Source organism: Barbus barbus (assembly GCF_936440315.1).
Source record: "Barbus barbus genome assembly, chromosome: 38".
NCBI lineage: Eukaryota > Metazoa > Chordata > Actinopteri > Cypriniformes > Cyprinidae > Barbus > Barbus barbus.
In genome coordinates this window covers 13,335,527-13,359,219 of record NC_136716.1, presented here as the reverse complement: position 1 = coordinate 13,359,219, position 23,693 = coordinate 13,335,527, and the positions used below count along the sequence as shown (strand labels likewise).

Below are 23,693 nucleotides of genomic sequence, written 5' to 3'. Positions count from 1 at the left end.
ATTTAATATACTGAGCATACCATAACTATAGCACTCAGTTTAATAGAAAATCATCATGAACTTCAATTATAATAATGGTTAACTATATGACCTATAAAATTATTTATGCTACGAAAATTGCTATTATGCTTGTTGAGTGGACTAACTTGACTTAAAGGGACTAAGCAAATAAAGAAATGCTTAAAATGATAAATTAACAGTACAAGAGCACTTTTTTTTCATCCATAAATGGTCAAAATTACAGATTTGTTGGAAATATACACCTCAACATGCTATCAATTTACGTTATTAGCTTTATTAGACTTATTAGCTTTAAAAAAGATGCAAAACTAAACAGTATTATGTTATGTGGGGTTTTGGCCAACCAAAGTCACTTAGGCATTTGATAGCTAAAAGTAATAGAGCAAATGTGGATTGGAAATTGGACTCTAGACTTTCTGAGCAGATGATTGTTATCTGCAAATTATCTCCTTCTAGCTGAATGTGCTGCCCTGTTCCCCTGTTTAGTTCTTTTTTAGGACAAACAATTAAATAACTGTTCAAATATCAACGTTCAAATTGAAAATGACAGATTATTTTGTTATTTATGCAGATACATGCACAGTCTCACTGGATAAAGATGAGTCTTTCATTTGGATTCAGTATGAGAGTGAGCTTTTTTTTTTTTAGTGCCTGAGCTGTTGTGTTTTTCAAGCCTTATGTCTGTTGCAGTCCTGAAGATTTATTCTTTGCTCAGGGTTTGTTTGCTTCTGGGGTTTTTCTTGCTTATGAATATTCATGTCTCTAATTAGTCCATTAGTCCTTCATGTATTTGCTCAAATGTCTCATTCTGTTTTAGGTTTGATCAGACCTCATTAGAATGAAATTAAACTCTAAAGTTAAGGAATTGAGAATATTTATCTACTGCATAGGCAGTGTGTATAGACTTGAGAAGGTTCAAATATGTACCATCTTTATAACTCACTGTGAGATTTAGCAGAGCAACCTCGAACGGAACAGTCTGATGTAGAGAGTATTTCCCACGGTGCAAAACAGTATTGTGTCTTTTTAGTGAAATTCAAATCAATATCACATTGTTACTGAAAAGCTGACTTACATTTTCAAGAAAATGTCTGAAACATATCTCCAAACTTTTAAAAAGCATGCTTGAAAAATGTATGTCATTTGACATCACTATGATTCATAATCCTCTCAGTATGACAATTGACCTGAAAATGACCTGTACTGTATATATGACTTCCTATGTTCTGTGAAATACAAAAAAAAAAAAAAAAAAAAAGTCTTGGCTCTTTTGTCCATTCCATAAACGTCATTGGTGTCCAATGTTATTTTAGACCACAATGACTTTTAATTTGTCATACATTCGTCATACAGGATCGGAATAACGTGGAGGTGAGTAAATGATAACACAATCATGATCGTGCCCCCTCAGATTTTTGAGCCAAGTGGATTTTGAATGCAGCTTCCAAAAGACAAAAAATAGGCAATTCATATTAAAAAATTTTTTATATCATCCCGCAGGGTGATTAGAACTTTGAGTGCGGCACATCACCAGCTGCTAAATTCAAATCTGTGTTAGCAGTTTGGCTGGCGCTAAGCTAGAGAGACAGATGCGTTTTTACAGCATTGTAACCAATCACTCAAGATTCTGTTGAGCTCATGACTGCAATAGCCAGTCAGAGGAGTTCAGATGAGACATCGCTCGCTGAGTGAATTCTGCTCTCTGGCAAATTCTCTCATCAGAAACAACAAAGTGTAGATGTGCGTACGATGTAAGATATTAATTTCACAGTGCAAACCGCTTCAGCGATTATAATGGGAGTTTTTGAGAGTGCTTGAACTCTGGCTAGATTGAAGTATGGATAATGAAATGATAATGTTCATCGTTACTAATCGTGCTGTAATTAGTAACTTACAATGTTTTTATAAAATTCACGTTAAATACAAAGTCAGTCCAATTAAAAATATTTTATGGCATGACAACCATATGTGGTACTAAAAGGGGTCAACGGATGCCCATTTTCCACAAGTTGATATGATTCTTTAGGGTCTTAATGAAAAGTCTATAACATACTTTGTTTAAAATTTCTCAATGGTAGTGTAAAACAACAACTTTTATACCTTGTCAAAATCAGCTCTGGTTTCAGCAACCCGTATTAGTGCATGTTCCTTTAAATGCTAATGAGCTCTGCTGACCCCGCTCCTCCCATGATTCGCACGAACATAAATGCATTTAGGTAGATTGGGGGGGCGCATTCCCTTCAAAAACAAAGGTAATCCACTGCGTCTTCAGCGGCTCAGATGTTAGGAGTAAATGACGACTACTATGTTCAGTATTACATCTAACAACAGAACACCTCAATTGCTTACGATCCATTCTTGTCTACTCCTGCTCCGGTGTCAAAACAATGGCGGACTGATGACAGCTCACTCAGGGCGGGTCTAAGGTAAAACGCTAGTGTCAATCAACAATCGTGGGAGGGGCCTGGGTCTGTGTGACTTCACACAGACAGGCATCTGAGAATGGATTGATATGAGAAAGGGGAAATGATTGAACGAGATAAAAAAAAAAAAAAAACACTGGGTGGATCTTTATCATTATGGGGTGGTTGTGTGCACACACTTATAAAAGTGCATGTCGCATCTGATGACCACTTTAAGTAAAAAGACAGACTTAATGCGTAGTTAATAGATTACACTAACATTAGGCTACTTTGCCCATCGCCACACACCACTTCTCTTTCCCTTTCCTTCCTTTCCCTAAAGGTGCAAAATGCATGTACTTACACATATTTGAGAATTGAGATATTTCATGATATAGTTAACACATTTGGGAATATTTTGAATGAAAAAGTAAAAATTAAGTACAACATAAGCCTACTGCTGTGTGTCACATGACAAGCATGATGCCTCCTGAGCATTATTTTGTAAGACAGAGAAGACGTTTCTCCACAACAAGTGCAAGTTTTTCTGTACAGTTAGATTGTTTTTATTTGCCCCATTAGCACAAGATATTTTGCTCTCTATACTGACACCTATCATCTTGGATGAATGAAGTTTATTTACTAACTGCTATTGCCTTATATTGACCTGTTTGTTTAACTTTGTGTGTGTGTGTGTGTGTGTTTGTTCCTTTTTATCTGTTTAGTTCTGTCCCCTGCAGTAGCTGTGAGGGTATTTTCGTGCTTGCCACTTTATGCCCTCCTGATGTTTTTCTGTGGCTGTAGCTTGTTTGTTTCATTACTCCAACAGGAACTGCTTATTTGGGTGTTTCATTTTTACACTTCATCCATAAGGTGTATAAAAAAAGCAACCTTACTTACTCACTCAAGGGCATGTCTACATAACAGCGATGTAATAAAAAGGGAAATGTTCTACCTTTATGTTTTTGAAATGTTTTGCGAACAGACGACAACGACCCCTGTTCACACCGATCCACAACTCCAATATTATGCATGTCAGGCCAGTAGTTGGCAATGTCACTTTGTAAAGAAACTCTACATGCCTGCACACATAGACTGAACACAAAACACGCATTCGAATAATGTCACCGTTTTGACAAATGGATGTTTTTTGCAGGCAAACCCATTTGAAAACCGTTGTCAAACGTTCGTGTTTTCAGGCCCCCAAAATGCCACTTGTGTAAATGAATGGCCAAAACGCATTAAAAGCAAAGCCATTAAGGCTAGCCTGCAACCTTTAGCCAAAAAAGCATAACGGCTAATGCTAATGCATCCGCTTTGGCAGTACATGGGAAAGGAGACCAGAGGCCATTTTATTTGAATGGATGTCGATGAAGGAGAGGCTTCACTACGCTAAATAAACAGCTTTTTAGAGGAAACGGCGTATCATTTAATGAATCGACAGCCTATCTGCTAATCTTCAACATGTTTTACACTAAACACTGACTATTTGTGAGAGGTGAGATTCAGCTAACGACACGTCTCATTTATTCCAATTGTATAGTAAACAGCGACCGAGTGTCGTACAACTCTGACTGAAATTCAAGGAGGTCAAGGCTGTAATGTTATTTATTGTTTATTAAGGCACACGTGATCCAAGTAAGCCGTTACTCTTTCTCCAATAGTAAGTAATACAGACACTCTCATCTCCCTATAGTAAGACAATCTCTATTAAAAAATTGGACTCATGAGTTGCACACCACTCTGTAACTTTATTTTGGACTATGCTGTATCATGTTTGTTGTTATATTTTTTGGTTTATTTTTTCTAAGGTCCCTTATATGCATTGGCTGGAAGAGCTAGAGTAAACTAATTATTATTGCTCTAATTATTAGCATAAAAAGAGGGGGCGACCCATGTAGGCTAGAAAATAGCTTTTTCTAAAAGACTGTTAAGTCATGTGTCTGATCTCATGTGAGTTTACATTATTTAAATTACATTTTTATGTGCACTTTTTAATTAGCAAAAACGCTGCGTGCACCTTTAATTTAGAAGCGCGGTGGTGAGCGAGGACCTTCAATGAATGATGTTGGGCATTGACTGACGCTTCGCGCGCTGTCTTTCGCCTCACATGACAGCTGCCAGAAAGAGAGAGAGTGAGTGCAGTCATGTAAGTATTTTACAGTGTTAGTCCTGTAGAGAGCGGTAGATCGTTTTATTAAATTGTTTTATACGCTCCCTATGGTACTGTACATGATTGGGACCGGGGAGGGAGGAGCGATCGTAGTATTTCTCTTCATTTCAAATCCCTGTCGTGGCAGCACGGGCAAGGCAGAGGACTCCCCCCCCCCCCCTTCAAACTAAGGGGAAAACCCACCAGCAGTGCAAGTCCTAAAGAGCAAACGGAGGACTTTGGGAGGAGGAAACAGTAGTTTGAAGGCACGCTGCGGTGGTATCGGCTCGCTGTGTGCACTCCACACTTGCACTGGATACGCGAAGCAGGACGTTTTCACTTATCTGCGACTCGCAGGATCCCCGCCATCTCCCTGATACCCGCCAAACGTTCACACGGTGAGTCGCGCGCCTTGCGCGTCTATTTACTGCTCTGGCGCTTATGCAACATTCGCTCGTGTTCTTCTGCAGTACAAGCTAATTCAAGTGTACGCTAGCTGCGTGCTTTGACAGGTCAGCGGTCCTAAAGCTAAAACGATTAATTCCCGTCGCTCTCCACTGTAAGCCACTACAGGCTATAGTACACGCGGGCTTTTGCATGTTAGTGCGGTTGACATCGCACAGGTTGCCGGTGCGAAGAGTGTCTTGCTGTATGTAGGGCCTAGTTTGTAGCAGGCACATACTGTATCAAACAGACACATTGTAGCCATGTGTCTACTGCGCCTGCCATACACACACACTCACTCACTCTCTACTGTACCGAAAGCTGGCATGCGTTTTGTGCTGATGGGTTCACTTCAGGTGTTTTTTTCCACCTAAAACATGTGCATGTAAGAGTCCGCACCAGCAGGTAAATAAGTGAAGGATGGAAATACGAGTTTATATTTTAGTTTGCTTCCTGTGGGAACAGTTTGTGTGAATTTTACAGTAAACTGATTAGGCAGCATTTACATTAGACTACCTTATTTTATTTATATTTTTAATAATTTGAACATGAATAATTATTTTAAAATTGAAAGTGGCATGTGTAAATTATGTGGCAGTTTTGCAGTATGAACCTTTGACCTGTTTATCTTTTAAACTCTTGATTCAGACTTTTTGATAAGACTATATAGTATATTGCAGATATTAAGGATACACAAGAGCTTGATTTAAATGTATTGACATATTGTTTCCCTTTTTAAGTATTTTGAATTGCTTGAAGATACCGAAAGCTTTGTTTGTATTAATTAATGTAATTTCCATCATTTAAGCACATTCTTCAAAGTGAAATTGAATTATGTTCAAAGTGATGCGTATCAATGTGACCTGTTTTTAATAACTAATCTACTGCTTTTTGAATTGTGTTAGGGAACATGCAGTTCCTATTAACACTATGAAGGCAAATTAATTATGCAGCTATTTAAGCATTTACTAATCACTCTCATTCACCAGCATGGGTAGGTGAACATCAAATATATTAATACATGCAGAATGGGAAATTTAAGACGCCTGTTGTTGCATTACTATTACATCTTATGTCGTAATTGTAACTTTTGGCATCCTCGGTCCATTCGCCGCTGGGCCCAGTTGCACCGTGCTTTGGCCGGTGTGTATATATGTGTATATATATACATACATACATATATATATATATATATATATATATATGTATGTATGTATGTATGTATGTGTATTGCTCATTCATCATTCGTACAAAGAGTTGCAGTCGTTGTCCAACAGTAGCTTGGCTTGTTGTGTCGGGCTCTGATTAGTTTTTAATGGGGAGGAAGTGACCTTCCCTGGCCCCTCTCCTAGCAGCCCACTATACCATGGCCTCTTGCTATATAGGTCAACACTACCAACAACGCCCATTGAAAATGAACAGTGAACTTAAGTTAAGGCTTTGCAGCTGAAGTTGTTATCCCAGTCAATATGGTGCTAGAGCAGACGCTCAAAAAGCATGCTGGGTAATTTTAAATGGTCTTGAGGTTTGTCAGTCTGACAATGATGGGTCTGCAATAAGAACATGGTTAGCTTGTGGCCACTTCTGTAAACTCATCAGGCACTTGGAAATTCTTAAAGGGTTTTTTAATCCTTTGCATCATATGTCAGTTGTTCTGATTATTTTGATTTGTATGTTGTTGCAACATCACACCCAACCTAGATTAGTCATCGGGTTTTACACCTCAGTTAGCTGATTTTCATTCATTTCAAATTTGATTATGTAAGATAGTGAAGTATTTGCTCAATGAAATGTGTAAAGCTGTAATCCTTAGCCTTCTCATTTGTGTTTGTGCATTCGGGTGTAAAATAATTTGTAGTGTAAATAGCAGAGTACATGTTGAGGCTGTGACCTGCAGTTTATCACAGCGTGCTGTCTCGTACCCTGTATGTGTCATGCAGTTTTATCTAAAGCACACATACTAGAAAGCTGATAAGTCCATTTTGTAAAACATCAACCAACGTTATCGCTCAGGATTTTATTATTTTTGAGAAATGCTGCAAAATGTTTTACCTCAGATTGCAGTAATTTACAGTACTAAATGACATCTGTGTTTTTTTTCCCCTTTGCTGTAAAGCACATTGGACGACCATGGGTTGTAATAGTGCTATATAAATAAATTTGCCATTGCCATCTGCCCTGAAAGAAAATACCCTGCATCTTTGCTATTGTATCATTTATATTTTAGAATAGTGTATTACTACAATATGATGTTCAGTTGTCACTTTAAAGGAACAACAGTTCACAGAGTGTACATACTGCTACTATTAAAATTATTAAAACTCTTATTTTTTAATTAATGATCACACAACATTTCTTCCATGTTTTAATTTTAATAGTAAAATTTTGTTTGCCAAAATAAATAAAGTTTTATTTTCAATAATTTAAAAGGAAAATGAAATTAATGTTTTATGACATCATTTGAAAACCAGATACAGAACACAGAATTTCTGAGGAAAAAGAAAACATTTCATAAGGCTGTTTTAAGAATAAATTTGAATAAACTAAGTAGTTTTTATGCATTCAAATAATTAGACATACTACACCAGAATTTAATAACAATAAAACATATTGTGAAAGAAAATAAAACATCCACTTATGAAAGTGGATAAAGATTTTAAATTTCTTGAAGTCTTTAACAACCTAGAATAAATGAATAGAAATGATGATTCTGTCTGAGCTATGCGTTTTAAAACGAGCACGTACTAGTGTAAACTGAAAACTATTTGAGCTTTATTAAAATGATTTGTACTGATTTATTGTGTTGGCTATATTTTGTTCCTTTGTGCAGTGGCTCAGGAGATGAGTCTTTGAGTCTGTATACATGTCAACAAGCTGAAAAAAATAAAACCAAAGTTTTTTGAGATAATGTAATCTTGTTAAAACTGTTTTCATAAAATTGGTATCGAAAAAAGTATCGAACTCAAGGTATCGGTATCGATATCGAACATTTTTGAACGATACCCAGCCCTAGTCATAAATGTGGTTCATACGATTCATGCACTATATTCTACGTCCTGTGAAGTCATATGATAGAGTTTTGTGATAAACAGCAACTGGTAAATGATGCAACTGGATCATTGAGTTTGATTTGTTAAGTAATGAGTGGCTACGTCCAAAATCACATAGGCTTACTCTTTAAGTAGAGCGCATTGCTTTTGAATAAGTACTATACTTTGCGACTGTTGGGATCCATATGAACTGTGATGTACATTAGGGCTGTCGCGAATTCATCGATTTTAGTCGACTAATCGATTTTTTTAAAATCGTCGACTTCATTTTGCTTGCGTCGACTAACCGCCAAAATACCGGAAGTGGCGCATTTCACAGACGAGAATCCATAAAAAACATTATTAGACCATTTTCCAAGGCTGCATGATATATTAAACCCATTTAAAAATCATAATTAAGCATAATTGTGAATTGACAAACGCTGATTTAATTAAATAATTATATGCGATGCAGTTCTAATTATTTACATGCGTGCGTGCGTCACACAGCAGTATTTCCACAGAACCTGTTATCATTTACATGTGTGGAGCGTCTCAAACTCCATCTCTGCATGTTGTTGTTTTAAAAGCTATTGTTTACTTGCATCTATTTTTATTACCACAATTGTTTTTATTATTATAATTATAGGGCCCTATGAAATCCGTTTTATTTCCAATTTCAGTTTTTTCCATTTTCATTTTTTCTATATTCTGTTTTAATGGTTAAATTAAAATGTATTAATCAAAAAGCCTGTCTAATTAATTGAGTTTTAATTCTGTTTTCCGTTATTTTCTGGATTCCATTTGAATGGTTCCATTTAAATTTTAATAACCAAAAGCATCTCCAATTATTATTATTTTTTTTTTTTAAGAAATACTGCACATTTACATTTTTCACCTAAATAAATTCTGGTAAATAGTCCTTTAAAAAGTGTTTTTTGATTATTAGTAGACTAGAACACGTGGATATGTTGTCATTCTTACACTATAATACTGAACGTTGATTTCAGTGATTTGGACTATGAGATGAACACTTGCTTCTTGCACTCTGTTGCACTTTACTTTTGCTTTAAAAAAAGGATTTCATAGACATTTGGATTTCATTTGGTGTAATAAAATATTCTTAAGTAAAATTGTAGATTTTTTGCTGGAAATTCATCGTTTAGATTAATCGATAAATTAGTCGATAGATTAATCGAAATAAAAATAGTCGTTAGTGGCAGCCCTAATGTACATCGTCAGTTGTGTCGCTTCACTGCCATTCACAAATCCCCAGTGGCCTCATGCTATAGTAAAGTGTTCATAAGATCATCCGGGTACTCTTTGCCAACTGTCTTATAAATACTGTGAATACTCTTTTCACACACTATTTTCATCTTCTAAGTAGGGAAGCATGCAATTTTTGGATGCAACCATTGAGATATGAATTGTACACCACTATTAGTCTAGGATAGTGGATCTCCGCTTTTGACTCCAAGGCCCTCCACTGTCCTCAGCAATAGTCAAAGCCCCCTGCCTCCTGATAATTTAAAGAAATTCATAGTGTCCATAAATTAAAACAAGTAGCTAAAATAATTGTAGAATTAGTTTGGGGGTAAATTAAATCGTTTTGGCTTAATTTAAAGCGTGATTTGTCGTATTTTAAAGATTTTAAGTCATCTTGAGGCCCATTGGAATTTTGCTGAGGCTCCCTAGTAATGGGTGCCGGCCTGCTGATTAAAAACCAGTTGTCGGGGCCCTATGAAATCCATTTTATTTCTTTCCAAATTCCGTTTTATTATTGTTTTTTCCAAATACCGTTTTTTCAGTTTTAATTTTTCTAGCTACATTGAAAATATTAATCAAATCAATCAGTCATATTAATCATCATATTAATCAGTGTAATTAATTGAATTCTTGAAACTTACACAATTTAACAGCAATTTATTAAAAGTTTAACAAAAATAAAATTTTTAAGGCCCTATGCAATATGTTTTATTATTTTCCTCGGATTCAATTTTTTTTTTTTTTTATCAAATTATTTTTTATTTATGTTTTTTTTTTCCAGAAATATTGTGTTGTGTATTTTCAATTTTCTGGTAAATAAATTCTGGTAAATAATTTTTTTCTTAAATATTGTTTTAGTAATATTTTTATTAGGCTAGTATTAGTAGCACTATCATTACATTAAGTAATATTTCTGTGAAGTTAACTTAAACCAAACTTTTATTTTAACAGGCTGGCGGGAACATGCAGGATTCATATTTAAATAGTATTTTTGGCACTTAATATTCACAGACACTAGTCCATATCACGTTTTGATTTGTGTACTGACCTACTTTTAAATTTATTCATCCCAAATTGGGCAAAATCCATGATATTCCATGTTACAGTAAATTCCATTTTCATGATTGGATCCCGTGATTCTGTCTGCGTTTTCTGCATCGTGGAAATCATAGGGCCTTATAGCATGTAACCCTAGATTTTCAGAATGAGGCTCAAATGCCTTTGGAAATAATAAAAAGTGTGTCAGAATAAGCTCAGTTACGTTTAGCCCAGCATTTCTTCTTATGCATGGAGCATTATAAAGAGGTCCTGTACAATTCCCTGCATTTCATTTTAGAGATAATTACTGTTTTTAGCTGTAACATAGCCTTGACTTTGCTGTGTGTCATCTGTTACATAATTCATGGCTGTGCTAATGCGTGTTAACCTCTTTCTTTGACTGTGTTCGCAGCAGATGCGTAGTGGCAGATGCCGAAACTGAACTTCGACTTTGGTCTAAAACGTTTGCGGAGGGCAATGCGGATTCAGTTCTGATAAGCACAACCGCTGTCCCGTGCAACATGAATTTATCACCGCTTCGTATGATCACCCGTGAACGTCACCCACCACTGCACTGGCTCCTTTGAGATAACGCGGCCCACACAAGCAAACGGACCTGCGCGCACACAGATACACACATGCAGACTCGCATGAGTTTGTTTGATATCTTCCATTGGTTTGTTATACACAAAACACTCTCTCTGGCTTTCATTGTCCTATTCTTGCAGGCCAACTCCCGACTGTATTTGATCTTTTTTGTCTTTAGTTACTGTTATTGGTTTGTTCATGTGGTTTCCATGTCAATGAGGACGAGGGACTCTGGCTCAGATCTGGCCTTTTTAACCAGCTCCACACAAAAACCGCCCCCTTCGCCCCACACAATCACAACTGCAATGGGCGGCAGGCGCGCGAGACGAAAGTATATACTGGCCTTTATGAGAACAGAGTCTTGAGAGGCGTTTTTTTTTTAAGCCACACTTCACACTAATTAACAGCCCTAAATCTAAAACAGCCTTTTAATCTGGTCTCAGTGGCTTCTTCCCTGTTGCTGTTTTGGCTTGGAATGTGCTAGTTTATATTTTTTGCATTGGAAATGGGGCAAAGGACTTATTATACTCTGAGTGTAACTATGTTGAAAGATGGGATTTATCTGTATATTTTATACAAGTGTAGCTTTTGCTAGACAAGCTTGCAACTTTGATAGTGACGAGGGCCAGCATTTTTTCTCCTTTATATCAAGGGGCCAGATTACTAATCCACGTCCACACACCTTTACACCATCTAACTCAATTTCCTTTTTATTGACGGAAATGAAAGTATAATTAATGTCATTTTTCAATATTTTATTAACTATAAAACTTGTGCAGTTATGCTAATTAAGCTTTGTTGACAGTAATATTACCCCAACAAGCCAATGTAAACATCTCAATTGTATTGTCTGTAAATTTGCAACAAACAAATGTACAGAGGTCGTTTTTTTATTAGTGGCCTACAGAACATTATCAAAACAACAAGAGGACAGTTAAAAAGGGCTTATTCAAAAAAAAAAGTTATTGCAATTGGTGCTATAATATAACCAGGTATCTAAAGGATTTTTTAAAATCAAATTTAAGACATTTAAAGACCTTTTTAAGACCTGCACTTCACATTTCAGCCTTTAAACATTTCTTTAAGAAAAGGGAAAGAGTCAAAAGTATCAATCATTATATTAATTTAAACAATTATTAACAATCAATAATTGTATTATATTACGAATATATCTTAGTGTCTTAATTGTTTAGATTTTTATCACGCAATAGCTTCTTGTCGATCCACCGGTTCACATTTAACAAATATGTAGCAAAAATAAGATACGCGGGCTTATTGAAAATTCTAATTCGTTCTCTTTTGGAACTGCAGAAATATAGCGGTTTCCCCGGTAACCGCATTTCACAAAGCAGCAGCGCCTGACTTTGAAACGTTCAAAGGATATTTCCATTGGATTTTAGACTACAGAAAATAATCCGTTTTTTACATGTGTTTATCAAGATACTGAACAAATGAACTACAAGGTCGCATGACTTTAACGTCACTCAAAATCAAAAGCACTTGAAGTTATGCGTTAACCAGTATGTTCAATACTAAAATCAAATGTAGGTATTTTATTTATTTATTTGTTCTCCACGTATTGCAGATATGCATCTATTTATACATTATGCTGCTATTATATATTCTGTAAATGGGTGTTTAGAGATGGCCTTGGCATTAACTTTGGGAAGTCTGTGCCATTAAAATAATCTTGTATCTAATTTCACTATGACACTGTTACAGAAAGGAAGGAATCCTACTTTTTTAAGAGGTCTTTTTTTATATAAACATTCATGCTTGGGAAATTCATCTGGACAGTTTCCAGGAGCTGAGGATTTGGCAGCGTTGTTGTGCCACACCTCTTGATCATATTCTTTTTATTACACCTTTGATATTTAGGTCATCAGTTACACCAGATGCCTATTTTTACCACTAAATATCTCTGTATACAAACCCAGAAAGAAGCTGTTGTTATTTATTGAAATCCTAAAATAGCAGCATGATTTTCAGATTAATCATATTCTATTGCTATTCTGAACTTGTATGTCAGCACATGCTGGTGGATGCTTGTATAGTTTGTGTTCAACAGTTTATAGGAAAATATAATGCTGAAAACGTGAATAGAGTAGTTTTTTGTGCTGTGGGAAACTGACAGCTCTATTGCTGCAAGCCAATATGTCTTCCATTAATTTACAGCACATTGTCACAGTTGGTTGCAACTCCTGTTTATGGTCACATTTCTGGCTTCTCTCAAAGAAAAAGTTCTTTATCTCACATGGTTTGTGAATGAGTTTTCAAAGATTGATGTATCTGTGTTGTGTCATACACTGGCGGTAGAGAAGTGGTGGTTTCCAGTGGAATTGCTCTTGAAATGAAGCTTCAGCCTGTCAGAATGGCTGTTTCTTGAAAGAAATAGTTCATCACAAAATGACAATTCTGCCATTTACTTCTGCGGAACATAAAAAGAAATATTTAGAGAAATGTTTTGGTTACCATTGACTTCCACTGTGACATCCAAAATCTGTTTATGTTCCATAGAAGAAAGAAAGCTGGAACTATACATTCGTTAGGAAATCATTTGGCTGATTACAGTGCAAACAAGCGTGGGCAAATAACTTGATTTAATTTTAATTTAAACAATGGCGCATGATCTCGCTATGTTTTGGAGTTATTACAGTCAAATCTCAAAGTAACCAATTGCGTGCCGCCTCCAGCAGCGAACTGAGGATTGATCTTGGCAGCTTACTCATCTCAGTATATCTCAGCAGAAAATGTGTGATATTTTCTGAGAAAAGAAAAGGGGGGTTGAGAACTGAGGTGAGATTCCATAATGAAGAAGGGTTGAGATCACATCTTCAGATTGCACACTGCAATAGAGGATTCGGAGGCCCGCATAGAGGGAACTAGAAACTCAACTTCACAACTGCTCTATTTTGTTGATGCTGCCTCTAATACTGCGACTGCCTTGAGTTTACTATCATCAGCGTGTCCAGATCACTATCTTATAACTGAAACACCTGTTGCTTTTATATCATTGTTTCTGCTGTGGCTTTACCAAACAAAGTAAGGAACGTATAGAAAGTCAATTTAAACCTAAACATTAGAAGATTTATATATTGTGTAATCATGTGGCTTTTCGAGAAGAGGAAGTGATTGGAATTGACCCTATGCAAAGACCCGCCCCCCTTCCTTACTGTTGCTATGTCCGAAAAGCCATGCCACCCTCACGCCACAAGATACATAGCAGAGCAAAACTGATAATGTGCCGAAAGACAAGACGGAGCAGGCTACCTTTAGTATGAAACAAATTCTCCCCTTTCAAATTTTGCCTTTTTTTTTTTTTTTTACACATTCAAACAATAATAAAAAAATAAAAATAAATATTTTGTGGCTCTTTAATGGGTCTGGCACAAAATAAACATGAATGAACATCAGAAGTTGTCTTGTTTCAACTGTGAAAAGACGTCAATACACACCATCTACTCTCCTGTGTGGTTTGTTTGTCAGACAAAATGTTAGGCACATTTGTTCAAACTCCAAGTTAAGGGTCAATTACTGTACCCTAGAAATGCCTACAGCATCCTAGCCACTGATTAGCAACTTTCTACCTGTTTGTAAGTGTTTCTTTGTCTGATTCTCTGTCTTTTCTGACTGTCTTTCTGTCTTTTTTTGACTAATCTGTCTATCTGTTCTGGATCATCGGTGTATTTTCTGACTACAGAGTCTGCTCTTTTGACTAGTCTGTCTTTTCTGTCTAGTCTGTTTGTCTGTCTTTTTGGACTTACCTGTCTATATCTTTAAGGCTTTAATAAACTTTAAGGCAAGTTTGTCTTGATTATTTCTTAAAGGTTATTTGTTTGTTAAAAATATTTTAAACAGTCTGGCTTTCTGAATGAATTCTCTGGAAAGGTTCACTGTGATGTTGGAGGATGTAATGATGCTGTAGGTTACGGCCTCACTTTGCAACGTTCAGCATGTTTTATCTCTGGAACACTGCCAATGGTCAAGCCGCATTAACTTCAACAGATACTGTAGGGAACAAGAGGTGTTCTGGATCAGGGTCTCATTAAAGAACGTTCTGTGGGACAAAGTGTGCTGTCATCACCACTCTTGTGTGAAGATTATGCCATGCACTCTTTCCTAAAAGAACCGTTTTGAAGAACAAGTTAAAAATCTTTAAAACTTTTTTTAATGTTCAAGCACCTTTATTTTTAAGAGTGTACAGTACTGTTCAAAAGTTGGTTGGTAAGGTTTCTTTATTGTCAGTAAGAATTTTGAAAGAAATCTCTTTTGTTCACCTCGACTTTATTATTATTATTATTATTATTATTTTTATTATTATTTTAAAGTTGTGAAATACTATTATATTTATTTTTATTTTTTTGTAAAGATGTTTACTGGGAACATACATACAGTTATTTAGTATGCAAAATATTCCTTTTTTAACAAAAACTAAAAAACAAAAAATACAATGAACAACACACATGGTATAATTGTCAAGTGTTTGTCAAAACATTTAAAGTAGAATTACAATAATTAAGGATAATAATAAATAATAAAAAAACAATAATGTCCAGAGATGAAGCAAGAAAGTAAGAGAAAGGAAAAATGCACATAATTAATATACAAACTGGTCAATCATTAAAGCCTAACAAAGGTAGCGCATCAAGAAAAGGGGCCCAAATATAGTCAAAGTCTGTGGGTTTTTCCTAACAGAATATAGTATTTTCTCAGGGGTACTATAAGATACAAGCTCATTAATCCAGTGTTTTCGCTCTGGGGGGGTTCTCTTGATTTCCAGTTTTTAAGTATGCTGCAGTGCTTGCAAGCAAAATAAAATAGCCTTCATGATCGGTCATGCGAAGTGAACTAATATCACCTAGTATCCAAATTTTAGGATCAGGATCAATATGATTCTTTGATATTTCCGAAATTGTTGCAATATCATACTTCCAGAATGTCTCTAAGGCTGGACAACTCCAGAGCATATGAAGAAGAGTCCCAGTAGACATTTTACATCTTTGACACATGACAGATATCACAACATTAAGTTTGTTTAGTCTATAGGGGTGTAAAATGTTCTATGTAAGATGTTAAATTGAATTTGTCTGTGTTTGGTGGATACCAATACAGTTTGTGAATTTTCTAGAAGAATACACCAATCGCTATCATCATAAGAACACTCCAGATCCGATTCACATTTTTGCTTAGTTGAAAATCTTTGGTATGCTGGAAGATTGTTAATAAGAATTCTGTATATAGAAAATGTTAAGCTTTTTGTAGAGGTATGTCTAGGGATTTTTCAGATATTTTAGGGAATGACTCAAATGTTTGACTTCTAATCCAGTGTCTTATTTGTAAGTACTTTAAAAAGGTTATGTTTAGGCAAGTCAAATAATGCAGATAACTGAAGGAAGCTAGCAAATATGCCGTTTACATAAAGATCACCAATTGTTTTAATTCCTTTCTTAATCCAGTTTTGTATAGTTTTGTCAACAATGGGACTTGGGATATTACAGCACATTGTCACAGTTGGTTGCAACTCCTGTTTATGGTCACATTTCTGGCATCTCTCAAAGAAAAAGTTCTTTATCTCACATGGTTTGTGAATGAGTTTTCAAAGATTGATATATCTGTGTTGTGTCATGCACTGGCGGTAGAAAAGTGGTGGTTTTCAGTGGAATTGCTCTTGAAATGAAGCTTCAACCTGTCAGAATGGCTGTTTCTTGAAAGAAATCGTTCATCACAAAATGACAATTCTGCCATTTGGGATTTGCCAATTCTGCCAACAATGGGACTTGGGATATTAGGATTTCCATCAAGGTTAGTGTTCACCAGTAGCGATGTGTTTAAACCTAAGAGTATGTGATTCCTGCCATGTAGTTTTCTATTTTAATATATTTTAAAATGCTATTTATTCCTGTGATGGCATAATTACATTTTCAGTTGTGCTTCTTAATTTTTCTGTGAAAACTAACACACACACACACACACACACACACACACACACACACACACACATATATATATATATATATATATATATATATATATATATATATATATATATATATATATATATATATATATATATATATATATATATATATATATATATATATATATATATTTTGTATTTTATTTGTCTTTTTGTTGTTGAATTATTACTGTTAACAGTTTAATGCATCCTTGCTAAATAAAATATTTCATATTTCCATTTTTCACCCAGAGCTTGGTTGTTTTTAACCCAGAATTTTATAGAGTATACTCCCCCAAAATGCTAGTTTACATCAAACAGTATTGTTAAGACTCTATTGTTCTTAGGAAATAATTACAAATATTTAATATTCTGTGCTTGATTTGAATATGCTTGTACCATGATTAATCTCTGTACGTTTTTAGGAGATTTATACTTGAGAATTTGAAAGAGTGGTGTGTATTTCTGAGTTAAAGAAGCCTGACCACAAAGTGGTATGGAATGGATTTTGGATTTGGACAAGGCCAACAGTTGTGTTGTAGTGGGCTGTGATTCATGAGCAAGGGAGGAGGGAGAGGGTCTGGCGTGGAGACCCCTCGCTGAATGACCCTGAACCAGTGAAACCTGAAGCAGCTGTGTAGAGAGCAGCCTAGTAGTTCTGTGAGCTGACTAGGGTTGTAACGTATGAGATTTTCACCGTATGATAATCGTCTCAGAAAATATCACGGTTTCACGGTATATATTAAACAATATTTCTTATCAGCAACAATGACTCTTAAAAGAATAAGAACAAGTTATTTCAGTGAACAAATCCTTTATTGCAACAAACTTGAAATAATTTTTATGAAAGTAAGCCTCCCTTCTGAGAAAAAAAAACAAAAAATACAAAATAAAGCCATAAGCCTTATGTATATCTATATCACACTTTAACATTTTAATTAATGTTTTAAAATGTTATCAAATGAAAAATTAACAACATTTGTTTTTGGCAAAGTGCTGCACAACAGAGGTATTCTAAGTTAAAACATGGATAAACATGATATCCCTTAAAAATAATGTTTAAATAAATTATTATAAAGAATATTATTATTGTTGTGTGTTTTGAGTGACAACCTCGTTAACGTTATACTGTAAATCCCATGTTCACGACTGCACCGGCATTCCCTCTGCATCACAGAAATTATACGGCCTTATAACTTGTTATAAATGCGACATACCTTTATCTGCACGGAGGGATGATGTCCGCGAACATGTTGGATGTATTGCCTGCTTTTGCAGCCACTTTGCGTCCACATTTTTTGCAAATTAGATTCGTCCTCAAGGACAACCCCACGTTCGTGTTTTTTTTTTTTTTTTTTTTTATATCCAAAGTATTCCCATACTGCAAATTTTAACTTTTTTTCAGCAGGTGATGGAGATTAGATACAATCTCTATCATTTCAGCAGAGTGAACCAGCCGAAATAAATTGCATATGAGCGGGTGAGATTATTATATATATATTTTTTTTTTTTCATAAATTTTTTTTAAACCGTAGATATGCAAATGTTTACGGTGTGATAACCGTGTACGTTCAAACCGTGAAAGACCGTCATACCATTATATCATTATAACCCTAGAGCTGACCCACCAATAAGACACCACATAAACACTTTGTTTTTCAGGTTCTTTTCACACTTGGTTCAGTTGCTTGTTCTGAACTCGAGTTTGATTCCATGCTTCTTCCCTTCCCCCACAGGTCTCTTTCATTGTATTTTTCAGTCTAAACGGCGGTACGTGCGTCATCTCTATGAGTTCCTCTGTGAGTACTAGTGGCTGCTGTTTACTACTGTAACTAGGTAACAATGAGACGCCAGTTCCACTGTGTTACTGAAGCATTTATCCCTCTGCATTTGTCACCAAAACTTTAAACAGCAAGACATGTGAAGAATGCAAGCTTCCTCCCGTAGGTGTCTTATTCTGTGACAAGCAGAGCTGAGGAATGCTTCAAGTAAGTGTGACCGGGAGCAGGTAATGCAAATTATACTTCATTAATCATTCTGGATGGATTGTTTTCATACTATTTGTGAACCATACACTATGCTAGGGCTGCATGATTCATCAAAATAAAACCAAAATCACAATATGGCTTAGTTTGATTATGAATCGCAAAGGCTCTGATTTAATTATTTAAATACAGTATATGCTCTGTGTGCTTCAGAAAGAAGCACGGTACTGTGTTCTTTTACACATAAGCAGCTCATGATATAAAGTTTTCAGTGTCAGAGCGGCTCAGTTTGCAGTAAATGTAGGGCCTTATGAAATCGTTTTTTTTTTTCTAGGCTGTTTTAATATGGTGTTATTTTACTGCCAAATGTCTAGAGCACATTTTTGTAGCGTGAAAGTAGATTAATATAATGCGCGAGCGCGAATCTCCCCGCTTGCACGTGGATTTCCTTTGCTCTCGCACAAAACTGGACGCGCGATCTCGGATATACGCTGCTCTCGCGCAGAGAGAGTGCGCGCACTTAAAATGTGTCTCTCCTCTCGCTCAAGTGTGTGTGCGCGCTCAAACTTTGTCCTGTGCACTTGCACATCTCTCCGTGCTCTTGCGCTAGATATGAATTCTTTTCACACCTGGATTTAACGTCAAAAGTTATCAACCAGTTCAGATTTTTCTGTGACTGACCCGATAAAAATACTAGGCCTACGTGAAGAGGGAACTGATCCTGGAATTTCTCTACAATTTAATAATATTTAGTCATATCAAATGTATATTAGAAATGGCTAGGAATCGGGTGCTTGGATGATTTATAAAAAACCCCCCAAAAAACCTAGTTTGTCTAATCGTTTGGTCAAACCCCTCGGAGTGATTTATCTAAACATACAAACAAACCAAAAAGTATATGATTCTTAATGATTCGCATTATATTAATCTACTTTGGCTCTACAAAAATGTGCTCTCGACATTTGGCAGTAAATTAACGCCATATTTTAATGGTTAAATTAAATTCTATTAATCAAAAAGCAGGCATAATTATTTGAAATCATTAAACTTACAATATTAAACAGCAATTTATTAAAAGTTAAAAAATTAGGCCCTATTGTTTTATTTTTCTGCTAAATAAAATCTGGTAAATTTTTCTGGTAAATATTCATTTAAAAATAATGTTTTAGTAATCATTTCATTAAGCAGTAGGATTTCTGTGCACGCTACTGGCATAGATTGTCCAGTTTTGTTTCTAACTTGCCATCCTCCGAATCAGAAAGGTAGGTCCACTCTGAAAACTAACCATCTCTTACCAAGAATATTGAGGTATGTGGCGGCCCGTCACATGCAGATCAGCCATCCATGACCCAGTTTAAACTCAAACCTGTGTTTAAGACGAGCCTTGGACTGTATCATGAATGTTGCTGATGTCAGGCTCATCAGTAATAATGGCCTGGAGGTTTAGGTTATTGCCTTTTTGTGGTCATCAGAGCAGAATGATTTCAGAGGTGGACATCAAAAGATACTGTGTGGCAAAATTGTGGCTGCATCACCGCCCGTTATCACATTGAGGAAATCAGGCCACAGAAAATGTAAAAGGAAGCATATAGCCATCTCATAATGACCTGATAGCACAGAAGGTGAGTGTCATCCATTTATAGCCGTCATAAGATCTTTGCTCGTTTCTAGAGCAAACATCTGCAGCAGGAGGCTTGGTATGTCTGCCTGAAAGCCAGAGGCTTGCTCATCTGACTTTAACAAGTGGTAAAAGTAAAGGGGAAAAATAGGTCATGCCTTTGAGAAGCAATACTTTATCTGAAAATGAAAAAGGCGTCAAACGCTAGCTGCCTTGCTCTCTGGCTGCTGTACAGAGTTGAGATGGGAGAGCTATTTGACTTGGCATGCGGACTGGGCCCCATTTCTGCTTTCACCCCAGCAGATCAATCTCCACATTGTGTTTTTTCCTCTCTTTCTCTCTCTGTGTGAAAGCTTTCTCTATTGCTTTTTTATTTTGTCTTGAGGCTGTTCATTCAGTCATCAATAAACAGAATATAACTGATAGAAAGGTGCACATTACTAAGAGAAAAGCAGTTGTGTAGTAATACAAGAGCTGGATGATTTATCAGGTAGTTACAATAGCCTATATTTTTGGTGATTTTGTTGGCAGTATTAACTTTAACATTGGCAACATTGTGTTTATTGCAGTGACATTATTTGAAAGTTTCCTAATTTAGTTTTATGCTTTCCTAAAGACTGTCATAAAAATGGTTATGTGATCTTACCCTGTATCGCACCTTGCGAGTGTTAAGTAGTGATGCTCTGAAATAAGTTTATTTTTACATTTTTTATTGAAACACCAAAACCCGAAGTTAAACTGGTTTAATGAATCACCTGTTAACATTAATCACCAATCAAAGTAAAGTTCTTTTAGCAGAACAAGTTTTACATATTGAGAAATAGATGCCGACATGGTCAAAATGCGTCATCGGAGAAATGCTAATTAAACTACTATTTCAGTGGTATTGGCCCTCCACAACAATTTTGGCCAAAATCGATTGGCGCTGGATTGATCGATTGATTGATTTGATAGATGAGTGTTTTAATGTCACTATTGATGAGGATTATATGATTTTTAAGTCTTTAAAAGCAAGATATTTAAAATATACTTTAAGTATACTTGCAGTAGTTCCTAGCTCACTCAAACATACTTCAGTATATCTTTAGTTGGGTTTTTGCACAATTAAGCACAAAATTTGACCTAGTTGTTTTAATTTAGCCGACTTTAAGTATACCAGTTTAGGATACCAAGGGCCAGTTTTACTAACAGCTTTTGGCGTCAAAATTGCACCGTCAGGCTTTATTAAAAACGTGCAGTGACGAATTAGCACTGAAAAGGCGTAGATACAGTTATTTTTGCACAATATGCATTTGTAGGAGTTTCCTTTTCAGACGCAAAAGTTATGGGAGGAGAGTATTCAAATGAATCGCGCAACACGTTTTTCTAACGTTTGTGCTTGTCAAATTACTGGCGTTTGCGCCATTATTTAATGCCAAAAAAAAACATGTCTTAAACTATTTTGCACTTGAAATGGCTGCAGTTATTGTTGCCAGGAGGAGGCACCACAGAAAACAGAGAGAGTGTGGTAGAAGGGAGAGGATTTTTTCCACACATATTATTTTGAATGTCAGAAAGACACATTATCCGAGCATATTTTTTTGCCAAGCCGTGTTCTTTTTCATTTGCTTCAGAAAATAAAAGACGACTTAGAACCCTCAACTAGGAGTCACGCAATACAAGGTCTATCAAAACTTCTAGCCAACCTTTATTTTTTGCCTCCGGTTCTTTTCAACATACTGTGGCTTCTTTATTTCTTTATTCTTTATTTGCGACTACGCTAATTTGCGCTTCGCTTGGTATATTGCGTTGGTCGATATTTAAATGAGATGTTGCGTCTGTGTTCTTTAATTTGCGCATTGTTAGTAAATCATCCGCAGAAATTTCCCTTCCCATCGGCTCTGTTTTGGGAATTGTGCTCTCGCGCGAATTTGCCCTGTTTAGTAAAACTGGCCCCAAAAGTACAATTGCAGGGTGTTTTTATTAAGTACATAAATATGTTAATGTATTTGTGGTATACTTTAGTATTGATAAATGTATTTCAAATATGTTTTAGTGTATTTATTTTCACTAGGGTAGTGTTAAGTGAAGTCTGTTTTGAATTGATTCATTATTCATCATCACACAAAAATGTTCACTAGTCATTTTTCAAAGCTAAACAGAATGATTTGTTCAATATCATCAAAAGCAGCAAGTATTTTAAATTGTGGTTCACACTAACCACATTTATCAATGCTTAAAGTCAAATGGATGATTTAATGTAATTTGAAATTTCATATTTTCTTGAGCCTTGCGTAGTTTTTGTGTTGTCATCTGGCCAATTCTCTTGCTTCTATCAAATGACGAATTAATTTGAGTTGTGAATGTTGTGACTATGATTGACTCATAACCTTTGACTTAAAAAAACAAAAAACATGTGAAACATTTTTTCCCATTTAAAAAGCTGATAAGTCTATTTATTTTTCTGTCCTAACTATGCAGTTGAATGGCTATTTGCGTTTTATTATTTGCTTTTGCATTTTTTTTTTTTTTCTGTCTGACCCATTTTTGAGCCGTGACCCACCAGTTCAGATATAGTTAGCTATGATATTTTACATGTGGTGCTCCAATCCAGCAGACACATTTTCCACAACAGCCATAAAGCAGCTGCCAGTTTATTTGCTCATTTGTCAATAATACATTACGGGCTGACCATCTGTGTCAGCTTCCAAATAGAGCACATATTTATGCACATTTGTGTACATCTATTGAATCTGCATATTATTGACAGTTTGTGTGAATCTCTCAGTGAGAAAGAGAGTTTCTTTTTATCACAGGGTACTTTAGAAGCTGTTTTCACTGGTATTAAAATTCTTTTGTTTCAGCTTTTATTCCACATCAATATATAGAGTATATATAGAATTTTTACAGTTTGTCATGAAAATTTGCTGAATATGTACTCACCTTCAGGCCATCCAAGATATTGATGAATATCGGTACAGATTTAGCATTGCGTCACATTTGCTCACCAGTCAGTCCTCTGCAGTGGATGGGTGCCGTCAGAATGAGAGTCCAAACGGCTGATAAAACATCATAATCCACAAGTAATTGTTTAAGTGTTTGTAAGTAACAAACCCATTATTAAGGCGTTTTACCCATAATCTGTGACTTTGTGCCAAAATCCAGTCCGTAATCCATAATAACGCTTGTGCTCTCACATCAAAACCGAGCAACAT

General features: G+C 35.7%; 1 protein-coding gene across 2 annotated transcripts in view; it reads left to right on the top strand.

The window, feature by feature from the left end:
• Positions 1-4,685: 4,685 nt before the first annotated feature.
• The window catches only part of LOC306857721 (thyroid hormone receptor alpha-like), a 161,853-nt gene continuing 142,845 nt past the window's right edge, over positions 4,686-23,693 (top strand). Inside the window, exon 1 of one of the 2 annotated variants that reach the window (XM_079397832.1) lies at positions 4,686-4,973. The gene's annotated coding sequence lies outside the window, so the exon portion shown is untranslated. The remainder of the gene's footprint in view (positions 4,974-23,693) is intronic. The other variant, XM_079397833.1, reaches the window with a different exon arrangement.